Source organism: Cornus florida, unplaced genomic scaffold (genome assembly GCF_030987335.1).
Source record: "Cornus florida cultivar Cherokee Brave unplaced genomic scaffold, ASM3098733v1 CherokeeBrave_3.0.0_Hap2_Chr05, whole genome shotgun sequence".
NCBI classification, from domain to species: Eukaryota; Viridiplantae; Streptophyta; class Magnoliopsida; order Cornales; family Cornaceae; genus Cornus; species Cornus florida.
Genome location: NW_026775575.1, coordinates 24,873,239 through 24,887,222, shown reverse-complemented (window position 1 = coordinate 24,887,222; position 13,984 = coordinate 24,873,239). Strand labels below are relative to the sequence as shown.

Sequence of the window (13,984 nt, the reverse complement as noted above, 5' to 3'; positions counted from 1 at the left end):
CAAAGCTACCCTTTTTCATTCTAGCCTATTAATTTTTTTGCATTTTATGCTTATAGTTTATTAAACTATACAAAATGACCCCCCTGATTTTTTTAATCTGAAAATCCATCTAATTCTTTCTTTCTTCTCCCCCCCCCCCCCCTCCCCCCGCGTCTTTTTCTTCATTTTTTTTATTCTCTTCAAAGAAAATTACACTTCAATCAAATCCTTATTTTTTTCTTTCTAAGTTTTCCCATATATATATATATATATATTTTACTAAAAAAATTAATTTATCATGTGTTAATATGCCCCCCTAAATCAAATTCTTGGCTCCGTCCCTAGGCTCATCACTAGGTCTCCGATGTATGTGTCTAACACAACAATAATATATTTTTGAATAATCAAATTCATTTTTTTTTCTTTTTTTGTTTATTTCCTTTTTATTTAGTTTTGATATTGTGTGTGTGGTTGTAGCCACGCACTGCCTACGTGGACAAAAGAAAAGTCAAACAATGAGCAAATACCATGTCAGCCAAAGATAAAAAAAAAACCCCAAATATTATTCCAGGTTAACAAGGCATCAAGAAACAACTTAGAAGCCACAAAAAGCCCTTAGGTTAAGCAAACCTTGAAGGACAATCCTCGAACCCCAAAAATTTTGAAATCTATCACGTCGAGCAAACCTCGAGGGACAATCCTCGAGTCCCAAAAAACCTGAGAACCCTCAGGTCAAGCAAACCTTAAGGGACAATCCTCAAGCTATTAAAAACCCTAAGAGCCCCAGGTCAAGCAAACCTCAAAACGTAACCCTTATGTCCCGAAAATCCTAAACCCTAAGATTCCTCAAGTCAAACAAACCTCGAAAGTAATCCTCGAGTCGAAATCCCTAAGAACCCCTTAGGTTAAGTGAACCTCGAAGGACAATCCTCGAGTGCCGAAAACCCCAAGATCTCTTTAGTCAAGAAAAACATCAAAGGACAATCCTTAAGTCCTAAAAACCTGAGAACCCTTCTGCTCAAGAAAAACTCAAAGGATAACATTCGAGTCCCAGAAACCATAAGGACCTTAGGTCAAGCAAACCTCGAAAGACTATCTCTTAGGTCGATCAAACATTTACAACCAAGCCTCAAAGTCCTAAGAAAACCTTAAGGCCCCCAAGCAAACTCCAATAAAAAAGTACTGATAGTGACGTGAGAACACGGGTAAGGTCCCTTGCACATCAAGTAGTTATTTATTGGGACACTTCGAAGGATTGTGGAGTCAGAACATACGTCGAACACATGACCTAACCAAAGAAATGTTGAAAAACATATCATTACAAAATCCCTTAGAATCACAATTAATGTTATAACCATACCAATAATGCTTAGCCACCACCGTTGCCAAACAAGTAAGTGCATTTAATGGAATATTAGTTATTTAATGCGTCGTTGTTGAATTCATAGCAGGACAAAAAGTAGACACCTTTTAGCTAAAACAAGAACATCTAGGAAATAATAACCTAAAGCCCTAAGATTGGATATACCTCAGTCGAAGGTCAAACCATTGGCTAATATCCAAGGAAACTAAAGTTATTAGTTCTAGTTAGTACCAATTGATGTTTGTTGGCTTAATGTCAAAACCTAGTGTAACAGAGCTATTAAGGGCTTATATGATCACCATTGACGTGCACAGTGGCTTATATCACCACACATAGGCAGTATAGTTTTTTTTTCATCTTGTGACACAATTTTAGAATGGTTTAAGATAGTATATTGCAGCTATTCAGCTTGTTCAGTCTATTTTCTGTGTTAACTAAGGTTCAGCATATGAAAATTAGCTACAGGGATTTTCAGGGGCACTATGGTCGTTTTACAGTTGTATTATATGTTTATACATATGTTCAGATAGCTGCATTACATTGAACAGCTGTGATTTAGCCTGCATTGTGAATTATACAGTCTCAGTAGCAGGTTTGGGCTGAGAATGACAAGTGGTTGTTACAAAGGTATTTGGTCTTTATACTTAAAGCTCAAGTATGTGACACATACTTTAGTCCTAGAGTGAGAGTGTATATACTTCATTCCATTTCTTAATCACCAAGTCTTGGATAAGAATGATATTATAGCTTTGATATTATGAGCTGTAATTTCTGGTATACTAGAGGACAAAACAGCTGAATTGGCAAAAGTATAATGGTCTATTCACATGAAAAATGTCAGAACATTCTTTGGCCAATGATTGGCTACAGGTACCATGTGTATATCCTTCTTATAGTAGGACTTGAATAGTATGCTTGAGTATATATATGTTATCATAACAATTTAGTTGAATTGAGCCTCTTAGAAAAACCTAATAGTGACCTGGATTGAACTATACTCGAGAGCTTCATATGAACCAACATTTCTAAGGTCCTTGGTGTGGAGAGGTCCTGTGCACCCAATAAAGTATGGCTAATTTTAAATCTAGAGATTACCACTACCACTTTTAACTAAAACCTAGTAAGAGTGAGTAGGGATCGTCCCAAGGGAAATGAGTCATGTTTTGGAATCAATTATTGGATTAGTAGGTGGAATGATCAAAAGAGAGATTGGATTTGATTAAACTAAGGTTCAATTAAAACAATGCAATTGTCAATTTAGAAATTAGAGAGAAAATAAATGAGAGAAAAGTCTTGGGGCTTAGAGTTCACCACTAAGCTTCACTTCACCAAACACTAGCAATTGTAAATTAATAAGGACATTTAAGTTGTAAAATGTATGTGTGTGTCACTAATTGAAAATTAAGCATGGATGGCAAATAAGCATAGATTGTTTAGTCAATCTAGTGAAAAGTATAACCTATCAAATGAGACTATAACCCATTCAATTAAACCACAATTAGAATACACACAAAAATCTAGAGAAATATACTCTTTTCATTTATTAGTATGGAACATCAAGAAACAAGAATTGATTGTCCACCTATCCAAAAAATTAAAGCAATTACACTACAACTAGGTTAGAGACATGAAAATTAAACTAATTAAACTAAGGATGTGGCATAATCCATAAAAAAAAACAAGTGTAAACTATCAAATAAATCACAAAAGTATTCAATTAAGCACTATGCTTTAACCATCACTAGATTAACAACATCAATACACATAGACATGCATTAATTTCATTAAGTTTAAAGAAAAACACATGAACATTCATTCTAGCATATATAGACATATGGATAGAAATAAATGATCAATTGAAAGCATTAATCCATACAAATTAAGTAGAAATCACAAGATCTATATTTATTCAAGGTCAAAACATTTATTACAACTAAAATCCCCAAAAATGTACAAAAGACTAGGTCTAGGAAGCAAACTTAGGGGTTATCTCTAGCCCCAAGTGAAGGATTTAGTCACTTATTGTAGTGGTCATGGAACCCTCAAAGGCTAGCTTGGAGGTTGGCATCATCATCTTTATCCTTGTTTTCTTCCCAAAACCCTAGTTCTAAAGAGAAAACTATAAAAATATCTACCTCTCTCTAAATTACAAGACAGATGTTCAATTAATTCATTACCTTGCCCTTTGAGTAGGCACCAAGTTAGAAATAGAGCCTATGATTATAGAAAATTCGTAGCTACACAAATTAAGTAAAATTCGGCGCACTCGAGAATTAAACAGCACACTGCCAGCAGGCAGTTTGATCAATCGAAGATCTTCGATCAATCAAACACTTAACTTCGATCGATCGAAGGTGACGTAGCATTAAAATATCTTCCAGGCCTTATCCACTTTGCTGAGCTGGCACCGCCTTAACTTCGATTGATCGGGATTCCCTTTAATCGATCGAAGTTCCTCTGAGACCATTTTCTTAGCTTCTTTCCAACTTTGCTCCTTAGCTCCAAAATTGGGCTAAATGGCTCTTGTTAGCCTGTTTGAACTTTATTCACTTGAAATAGGCAATAACACAAATAAGTACTTAAGACATGAAATTGAGATAGATGAATAGACTAAAATACCCTAGCTTAAGTGCTAAAATGCGTCACATTTGAGTACTTATCACACCCCTAAACTTAGATATTGCTAGTCCCTAACAATGAACTACAAGAAGAAAAAAAAATAAAAATAAATAACTAAGTAACTATGAACTAGAAAACAATAAAATGATAACACCACTTTCGTAGGGAATACGATTGCATTTAGCAGATGCAACAAACCTTTTAAACCCCTAGGTTACCCCTAGTGGACGAGTGAAGTCTCGTGAGGGTTTCCAGAAATGATACCCACAAACATTGAGTTTTTTTTCACAAGAGAGGAATCAATATACAATACAAGCATTAGGAGAAAACTACCTCAAGTATGCAATTTTTTAACCATTCCCAAACAATCTTCCAAAATTTCAACACCAAGCAAACAAATATGATCCTCCACACATCAAGATAATGATCATGCAAATCAAAATAACTCTAGAATCATTTTTAAGTGAACCGGCATCAAATATGTTGCTATCTAAGCCAACTAAAGAAATAATCACATTCGGCCTCAAACTAGCACACAAATCTAGTACCGATCATCAAAACAAAGAATTGACCTTTTTATTAAAGCTTTATTGAACTAGGTGCGTTTATTCTTTTCACTCGATTTTTTTTTTTTACTAACCTAAAGGATCAAAGATGGAAGCATGGTGCAATGTAGTGATCTATTAAGCTTTCTAGCGATCCATGAGGTCGAGCATTAGGTCCATGATTCTCAAACTAAATGGCTTTAGGGCATTAGGCGTTTAAACACCCATAAAGACTTACAAGCTCAAATCGACTAGGTTACAAATCAAAACTACCTCCATCTAATCATTTCCCACTTCTCACCTTTGGAAGAAGTCTTCACTTTTTTATTTGCTTTTTGCAAACTTGCTCTTTTTTTTTTATTTTTTTTATTTTTTAACCTAGAGTTTGGGCTCTTCACTTTTTGGCGCGAGAAATTCAATGCTTGATGAGGCTAAAATCCCAGCTACTCAATGAAAAGGAATTGTTAATCAACAAAGCATGTACCCCATAAATGAATGCTAGTGTGCACCTGTGCTAGTGTAGAATCCTAGAGTGAATTTTAAAACAATCACAAGATCAAGATGATGTGGACCACAAATACAAACAAGATATCAATCTTTCGAAAAATTTACTCCTAAATAGCATCCACAAGGCAGACATGGAGTATTGGACTCTCAAGTTAAGCAATTTTTAAATTTTAAGTATCATGGTTCTCAAAAGATCAAAATCATAGCCTAAAACTCTCAAATTATACCACGTGCATAAAAAGAAGTGCGACATATAAAATATACTAACACACCCCCAAACTTAATCTGTGCATTGTCTCAATGTGTAAAGAAGCAACAGATAATGGAAAGAGTATACCAAATGGGTGAAGCAAAGGGGACCCGGCAACGGAAGCTTAGCTTTGGAAGGCGTACCCCCAAACTTAGATTCTGAAAACCTGTCTGAAAATGGTCACACTAACAACTGTCAAAGCATATGCATCAATGATATAAATGAGAGGTGAAACTGAGAACTGCGCAACAAGCATGGTACCTAGCAATGTAAAGCATAGAATATCTAAAATTGATATAAAAAATCCCAAAGATCTATATATAGCAAATAAATCCAAGATCAGATATCGATAAATCAGTGTATCAGTGCAATGCAAGAAATAATATCCCAAAATATCCAAAACCCAGTGCAAGTGTTAAAATAAACAATAATATCTCAATAACAGCAGTGTATCAAATAGATAAGTAGGAGAGAGAGAAAATGTAGGATTATGGAATGGGATCCGGAGTCATCATATCCGTAATATGTTGGAGCATGGCAGACATCTCGGTGTTGTGGAGAGTGAGAGAATCTGTAAGGTCAGTCCGCAATGTACTAAGCTCACCTCTCACTACAACTACATTTGCTCGCAAGTCATCATGTCTCCTCAGCAACTCATCATATCACCTCACCAGATCGTCGTACCGCCTCATGACATCCTCATGCCGCCCGATTATATCAATTCTGAAAGTAATGATGTCCGTGTGCAGCTGAGTGACCTCTGATCTGTAGCCAGAATCAGTGCTGGTATATCGGGAACAAGTGTCGGTCTACGCTATCAGCCCTGTGGGAGGGACAAGAGAAAGGTCAGTCTGCTATGATAAAGAAGGGACATCTGGCTGTGTGTTAGATGATGAAGTGGTAATGTAACGTCTCTGCTTAGGAAGAGATCTATCTGCTGTATCATCCTTTGGAGCATCATCTGCTGCGACTGCCAGTGCTGCTGCTGTTACGCCTGTAGTCTTTTCATATCCCTGTTTGCCCTGTTCTTACAGCAAAAATTAAAAATCTTCGTCCACCTCGCCTATTCATATGCTCTCCTCGCTTTCTCTGCATGAGGCTCTAGAATCTCCTCGGGGTCAAACTGATAACCCTGGTCTAGTAGCAGGTGAGTAATCAAGTGGCCAAAAGGTAAAGGCCAAGTCTTTGCTCTAATACTGTGTGTGTGATATAGGTTCTTCCAAAACTTGTGCATGAGTTCCCAAATCAGTGCAAGGATAGAAATCCAATACCCTTGGTCTAAACAATATAAAGCCTAAAAGATCCCCTCTCACCGCTGAGTGCTATGGCCTGATAGAAATGCATTGAGGTGCAACACGGAGTTAAAGAACCAATATCGGGAATCAATCTCGACCCGGTTTGCAAAGGTGTGCCCCTCAAATACAGCATATGGAGATAATGTAGTGACCATGGTCAGCTCAGTGGGAAAAGGTGGAGCTGTAGGGTACAGAGGCTCCTAAGAATCATCAGCCTACGGAGAAGTGTTGGGGCATCGATTGGTAGCAACTATGGTTGAAATAGAAATATCGATTTCCTGGCTGTTAATGGTGGTATAGAGAAGAAGACGGTCATCCTCATCCATCCGAAGGTGCTAGTAGAACAGAGTAACTAATCGGGGATAGATGACTGTGTCTGCTAGTGTCATACTGGCATCACTTCCCCACTGCACAAGCTCATCATAGGACCACCTGGTCTAGTCCAAGGTAGAGAATAGATCTCTATCAAATCTGTACTCGGTCTCTCGCGTCTTACTGACGAAAGACTCAGCGAGGATGTGACGGCCCAAGTTTTGTAAACCCGGTGCGTCAGTGATGACCAAAAGACGACTTGATAACGGATCTGAAATGCGAAAACAAAAGGTGAAACAATGGTCTCTAGAGATACAATACATCTCAAAGACACTAATGAGGTCATGTGACCCTTAATGAGGTCATGTGACCCTTAATGAGGTCATGGAACCCAAAGGAAAACAATTGCAGAAGTGACGCTTCAAAAACAGACAAAAGGAACCTAGGGGAAAAATGGTCATTTACAAGGTAAAAGTGGGTACTACCAAGTACACCATTGGAAAGACAACGAAAAATTAATGACTTTAGACTTAAGAATCACTTGATTCGGAGTCCGGATGAAAAAGATATAGCTAACTGAAGAAACAGGGGTAAAACGGTAAAAAATAGTCAACCCTAGGTCATCTAACCGGTTACCAAATTAGGAGGCTTAAAATGAAGACCACAACACTGCCTATACTCATCTAACCGGTTACGAGACCCCTTCTAACCAGTTAGAAAGCAAAAACAGTAGGTTCAACAAAGAAAACTGGCAACAAGGGATTTTGGGCAAAAATTGGAATTTTGAGGGCCAAGATGACGTTTTTTGGAAAATGCCCCCCCCCCCCTTCCCCCCCCAAAAAAAAATCAAGTTTTCTACTCATCTATGCAAGCAAAAATGAAAAAATACATTTTGAAATACCCAAAATGCCCCTGGAACAGAAGAGGGTAAAAACTCAACATAATGCAACTATAAGTTTTTGTTTCATCAAGAAGGGTATTGCTTGCCAAAGTGAGCATGCAAGTGTATGTAATATGATAAAATAGATGTGCTACAATGGCCTATGGCCTCATTACAATACATTTACAAGTTTTGGCATACTAAGCCTCAAATTCTCACAAATAAGCTACAATGGCAATACTTGAGTTTTAAGAAAAGCATACTTGTAACCTTTCAAGTTAATGGCCCTTGGCCTCATGTCAAACATACAAAATGAATACTTCCAAATGTATTTAGATACACATTACAAGAGGGAAGCCATCTTAGCTTCTAAATTACCATACATCCATGGTAAATCAAAATATAACATCCAAAAGAAAAGCATGCTAAACAAGTGCATGTCCTTATACAAAAAATGCTTCAAATGGCTCATGAGTCTCTAAGGATGATGAGCATCCAAAAACATTGTCTCTTTACCCGTAAAATAACCCAAACCACTAGAGTGAGTAATCAAGTTACTCGTAGGAAGAAGCATATGCGTATACCATAAAGTTTCAATATCATTGCAAGATCAATATAGACGAATACAAGGGAGCATTCCTCTTAACGTCTATGTTCAAGGTGTTCTAATGGATCATCTTAAGCTAACTTAAATAATTCTATAATAATGCAATAACAATATCAATGTACTTAACAACATCAATTCGTAAATAGCAAAAATTACAAGTTACAATTAAACATTGGTTGCCAACTTGAAATTGAATGCGAAATCAATTAGTGGAAAACTTGGACATCACGTCTCGAGGTAAACCAAGATTAATACAGTTATTTCGGGAACTAACCCGCTGGGAAGACCACCCTAGTGCGCACTATCTCAATTGGGGAGAACTCATACCTCCCGCACTAAAGCCAAACTCTAGCCATGTCACTTGTAACAATGTCCCAAGAGAATCCAAAATATATCAAGTTCAAAACTTATATACCATAATTTGAGGCATGTAAACCACCTCCCATGCACAAGTATTTTAAAACCACACAAACCATGTCTTAGGGTTCCAAGTCTAGAATGGCATAATAAATGACAAGTTCTTAACATAATATAATGTACAAAACAATATCTCTAACTTATCAATTTAAATCATGCCTCAACAATAAGCTTTATCTTCTAAATCTTAACATTTTAACAATAACCTTAAAAAATAATTACAAATGGTAATCAATAAGAGTATATAATTATCATCACAATATTTATAGTAATTCAAGTTAACAAGACTTGCATATAACATCAATAATTCTACTAGAGTTCTATATCACTACCACATATGAAGATACTAGAATTTAATACACTACAAGGTTATATAATCCTTCTACACAAGGTATATACATATCATACATGCTTATATCAATAAACCCTAAGTCAAAAGTGAGGGTTTCCTATAATATGCAAAACTATCATATTAAAAGCATGTACACAATATATATTAAACCCCAAAGGATTTTAAAATACTTAAAATATACCACCCCTACCTCAATAGAGAATTGAATCTCTATAATCCAAGCAACCAAGCTCAAAATGGAAAACAAGTTTAGGGTTAATGAAGAGGAGAGCAAGATGAAACTTTTGTCTTCCAAGGTCTAATGTCTAGGGTGAATGGAATGAGGTCAAAATGAAGAAGAAAGCTATTAACCAAGCTTTTCTCCAATGGTGGCTAGGTTATGGGTTTTGAAGAACAAGTGTAAATAATAAGGAAGAAGTGAAAATGGTAAGTGAAAGGTTTAGAAATTCTCCACTCACTATGTGTTCTTACACTACCTCTCTCACACACACAATGCAAGACTTATTTTGGTGCCTACATTTGTCACAAATCCAAGGCTCCTCCCTAGGCTTAACCTAAGTCTACACTTGTCAACCATCTAAGCCAACAAGTGGTCCAATCCTAGGCCAACAAATGGGTGAACCTCCACCCTCCATGTGTCAAGAAATTAAGCTTCCAAGTTACTCCACCCCAATGCCAACAAGTGGCACCATGAGAGTGTGACACTTGTCACACTTTTTAGAAATTGTAAAAAGGTCCTTTTTGAAAATATCTTTCGAATTAAATAACAAAATGGTCCTTAAGACGAAAAATAATTATTTTTCATAATTACACTAAAACCCCAAAAAAATCAAGAATATTTACAAGAAAATATGCATCAATGCCCTTTATGAAAAAGTAAGCAACTAGAATGTATCTTCTACAAAAGTAAAAATACAAATGTCATAGAAAACAATCATTGTGGACGCACGCAAAGCCGATATCAAATCCGAGCACAAAAAGTGAGGTTATGCAAAAAAAAAAAAAAAAAAAATGATAAACGGGAAAAAGACGAAATAGGGAAAAAACAAAAAAAGAAATCTCCGAAAAAAAGAAAGGAGGGAAAAAAACCGGGTCATTACAGAGGACCTCTCAGATAATATCATGCTCAGCGTCCATAGAAGATGGCTCAGACTAGACTGATGTAGAAAATGAAGAGGATGAAGAAGAAGACTCTACCACTAGAGATGGAGGAGCTCTCTGTACTCTTTTCCTAGCAAGAGTTTTTCATCTACGCTGCATCTGCAAAAGCAACAAGTATAAATCAGTGCACAGGTATAGGATAAGGTAGAAAACTGATAAGAAAACACAAAGAATGCTTGAATCAAGTAGAAACAGAGATCGAATATATAAATAGGATAATACTTGTGCAAGAAATGATTAAGAAGGCTTCAGAATTAGCATTCAACATGCTTCAACTAGATAGGATAGGTCAAAACACAATCAGCAATGTTGTGATGACATAGAGTGTAGAAAAGTCACATTTGGAACATTTTGAGCAGAAATATGATCAACAGGTCAAGCATAGGCTGTGATATGCATAAAGGATACAACGTGCATTCACAAACCTAAAACTCAAGTGGATGCTGCAATGACATGACAAGTAGACTCCAAGATGACATCGTATCAATTCCTAGCAAGAATGTCTACAAGTACAACAGTTAAGATCAAATGGAGTAAGCAAGATAACATGGAGCATATAATCATGGTAAATGTCAACCTAGGACTCAAGAAACATGCATTTCATGTAATAAAGACTAAGTGGATTGCACAGTTACAAAACACTACAATCCAAGGCATGTTATGACAGACAAGGTCAAGAAAGAATCCTGGACATGGTATGTAACTAGATGGAATATATTTGAATGATGCACAAATAACAACAACTCCAGACAAAGAAATATCCTGTACTGCAATGCAACAGAATCAAAGTCCTATGATCATTTATGGCTCGTGACTCCCTCTAAGGCTTAAATAAAGTAGAGAATGGTCAATAGCTGGAAATACAAGAAGCTTACCATCTGGAAGTCAAAATCTGGATTGGAAAGAACCTCGGTCATAAGCCCTTACTTGGCTTTTAAGAATGGATCAGAAGTACATGATAGCAAGACAATGGCATATAAATAGATACTTAGCAAGATAAAACAAACATATCCTTATACTCGGGTCAAATGCATTTGAAAATTTAAGTTCAGTTTAAAGAGTGATTCTAAGGCCAAAGAACAAAAATCATACCCAAATCATGCATTTTAAACTTCAAAAATCCACCACGCACCCCCAAACTTATTCAAAGATCAATTCCAAGAAGATATGTCCAAAATATGCACTGAAACTCTCAAAAACTGTCAATGTGATACAAGTGTGTGCAAAATGGTGTATATACAAGCAACAAGTTGCAATTATTCCCAAAGTACACACAATTATTCTAAGAGGAACACATTTGACAAGTTCGAAGTTAGAGGAGCAACAAAGGAATCATATGACTTCAACAGTTTGGTTTGGAATGGCAATTCAATACATTTTTCAGACAAGTTCAAAGGCACTTAGCAAATGCAAATGGATGGAAATCAAATGAAACAACTTCAACTCAAACAAGGGCATTTTGGTCAACTTTGGAATTTCTCAACACTTTTGGGGTAAAATTAGAATTTTAAAAATTTTAGAGTCAAGACATTCAATTGCATTGTATAAAAGCATCATGATAAGAATCATGCAATGAATGAACATCAAAAGAAGGGAATCATGCAACTGGACTTCTTATTTTGAAAATAATGTTCAAAAATTTCCTTTTTAATCATTTGAAACCCAACAAGTGTGATCACAAAGCATTTTAGCACTAAAGATCATTTTACCAAAACAATGCACTTGAATCATAAGCAAAAGTCAATTGGAAGTCTAAACTTTTCAAAGGAGTCCATTTGAAGCACTTTTGAGCATTTAAGACAAGACTTTGCAAATTCAAGTTCAAAAGTACAATTTCAAGTCAAGTCATGCTTTCAATCAATTAAGACAATTTAAGACACATCCATGCATTTCATATAGCAAAAATAAGCAAATGAAACAAGACGGGACTATGCTCACAACATTCAAAATGTAATGCCATTTCAAGAAATTTTGCAATTTAAATCAACAAACATCTTTCCAAATTCATTGAAATTTCCAAGGGATGAATTCAATCAAGAATCACACATTTGATTTTCAACTTGAGATTTCAAAACTATTTTTCAAAGACTTGGAAATTTTCTCTTTTAAAATTCAATTCATCCTTTTAACTTTGAAGAACTCTTTTCAAGTTTCATCTCAAGTTTCAAAAACAAACAACATGCCTTTTGGAATTTTAAAAACAAAGTTAAAAAATTTTATGAAAATCCGGCATGGTTTCCCTTTAAAAATGGACTTCCCAAAAATTTTCAAACACAACAAATTCAAGCATTTCAATCATTCATATACAATTAAGATCAATTTCACATTCAAATCAATCTCATTCAATCAACAACAAGGGACACTGCCCACAATACCACACAATCCACATTAAAATTTGCCCATTCACCTTCTATACTACAAACCATATTCCACTACAATTTTGCCCATCCTCCTTCTAACAAAAGTCCACAGTCCATGGTTCCATTTTCTATTCATTTTTATTATTATTATTATTATTATTTCCAACAATTTTTTTTTTTAAGTTTTGATTTTGCAATTTTTTTTTAATATTCTATTTTTCATTTCAACAAACATTTATATACAAAAAGGAATAAAAATAAAACTAATTAAATAAAACAAAATGCAATAAAATAAAAAGAAAATTAAAAATAAAATCAAAGGAAAGGAAAAATCACTAACCCGACGCACAAATGAGAAGACGAGATGAAAATGAGGAGATTCAGGATGAAACGAGGAATTTCCGGCCTAACCGTGGCAGGAGGAGATGACCGGAACCTTGCCAGAAGTTCGCCGGAAAATTCAGAGCTCGTCGGAGCTTGAAATTGAGGTCTTATTGGCCTAAATCGGTCAGAGATGATGACTATGATGGAGACCAAGAGATTATAGAGCTAAAGATGAACAAGCTTAGCCGAATAGCCAAAAGCTTTGCCGGCTTCAATGGAGGTCGACGGTGGCTTAGGCCGTTTTGGTGTTTGTCGCGCGGGAGAGAAGAGAGGTGGGGTTGGGTTTGGTTATGGAAAGTGAGAGATTGGGAAAGAGTGAGATGAATTGAGAGGGAGATGGAATCGGGAGGGAGGGAGGGAGGAGTTAGGGTTTGGTGCCGAGAGAGAAGAGAGAATGAGAGGGAGAAAGAAAGAGAAAAAGAAAAAGAAAATGAAAAAGAATGCGTATAATGCCTACTTGTAGTGTATGTAATTTTAATATTGATGCATGTTTTATTTGGTGGCATGGAGGATTTGCCAAAGGCATAAATATACTGTCTTATTAATTATATAAACATAATATATACAATAGAGCATAGATGATTTGCTATTTTGTAAATGTGGATATAAACATATTTAAGGAGGCATTGATTAGTTGTCAAGGCTTAAATAGATTGTCATTTAGACAACGTAGACAAAGCTATACTCATAAAGGCATGGAGGAGTTGCCAAGGCATTAATATAATGCTATGTAATTTAGATAATTAGATAATTGTCTATCGGTATGGTTGTGATTAGAGATATATTAAAGTTCAAGTCTGAAGGTTAAAAATCCGCAGTTTGGAGAGTTATTTGTTATCTATTCTTTCCGGTTATTTCAAAGTAAGACATTATTCTATTATTTATTCTTAGTATTTTTTTTTTATGGATTATTGGGCATTGGATTTTGATTAAGGGGTCCTTGAGTTACGGGA

General features: G+C 35.8%; 1 long non-coding RNA gene across 2 annotated transcripts; it reads right to left on the bottom strand.

Moving 5' to 3' along the window:
* Positions 1-3,205: 3,205 nt before the first annotated feature.
* Positions 3,206-13,470, bottom strand: LOC132306206 (uncharacterized). Of its 2 annotated transcripts, XR_009481853.1 has the most exons (3): positions 12,988-13,470; positions 10,324-10,386; positions 3,206-3,891 (listed from the first exon to the last, which is right to left on the bottom strand). It is a non-coding gene; the product is annotated as an uncharacterized LOC132306206 (long non-coding RNA). The 2 variants fall into 2 exon arrangements; XR_009481852.1 differs by lacking the exon at positions 3,206-3,891 and having other exon boundaries at positions 10,121-10,386.
* Between the last annotated feature and the right edge of the window lie 514 nt (positions 13,471-13,984).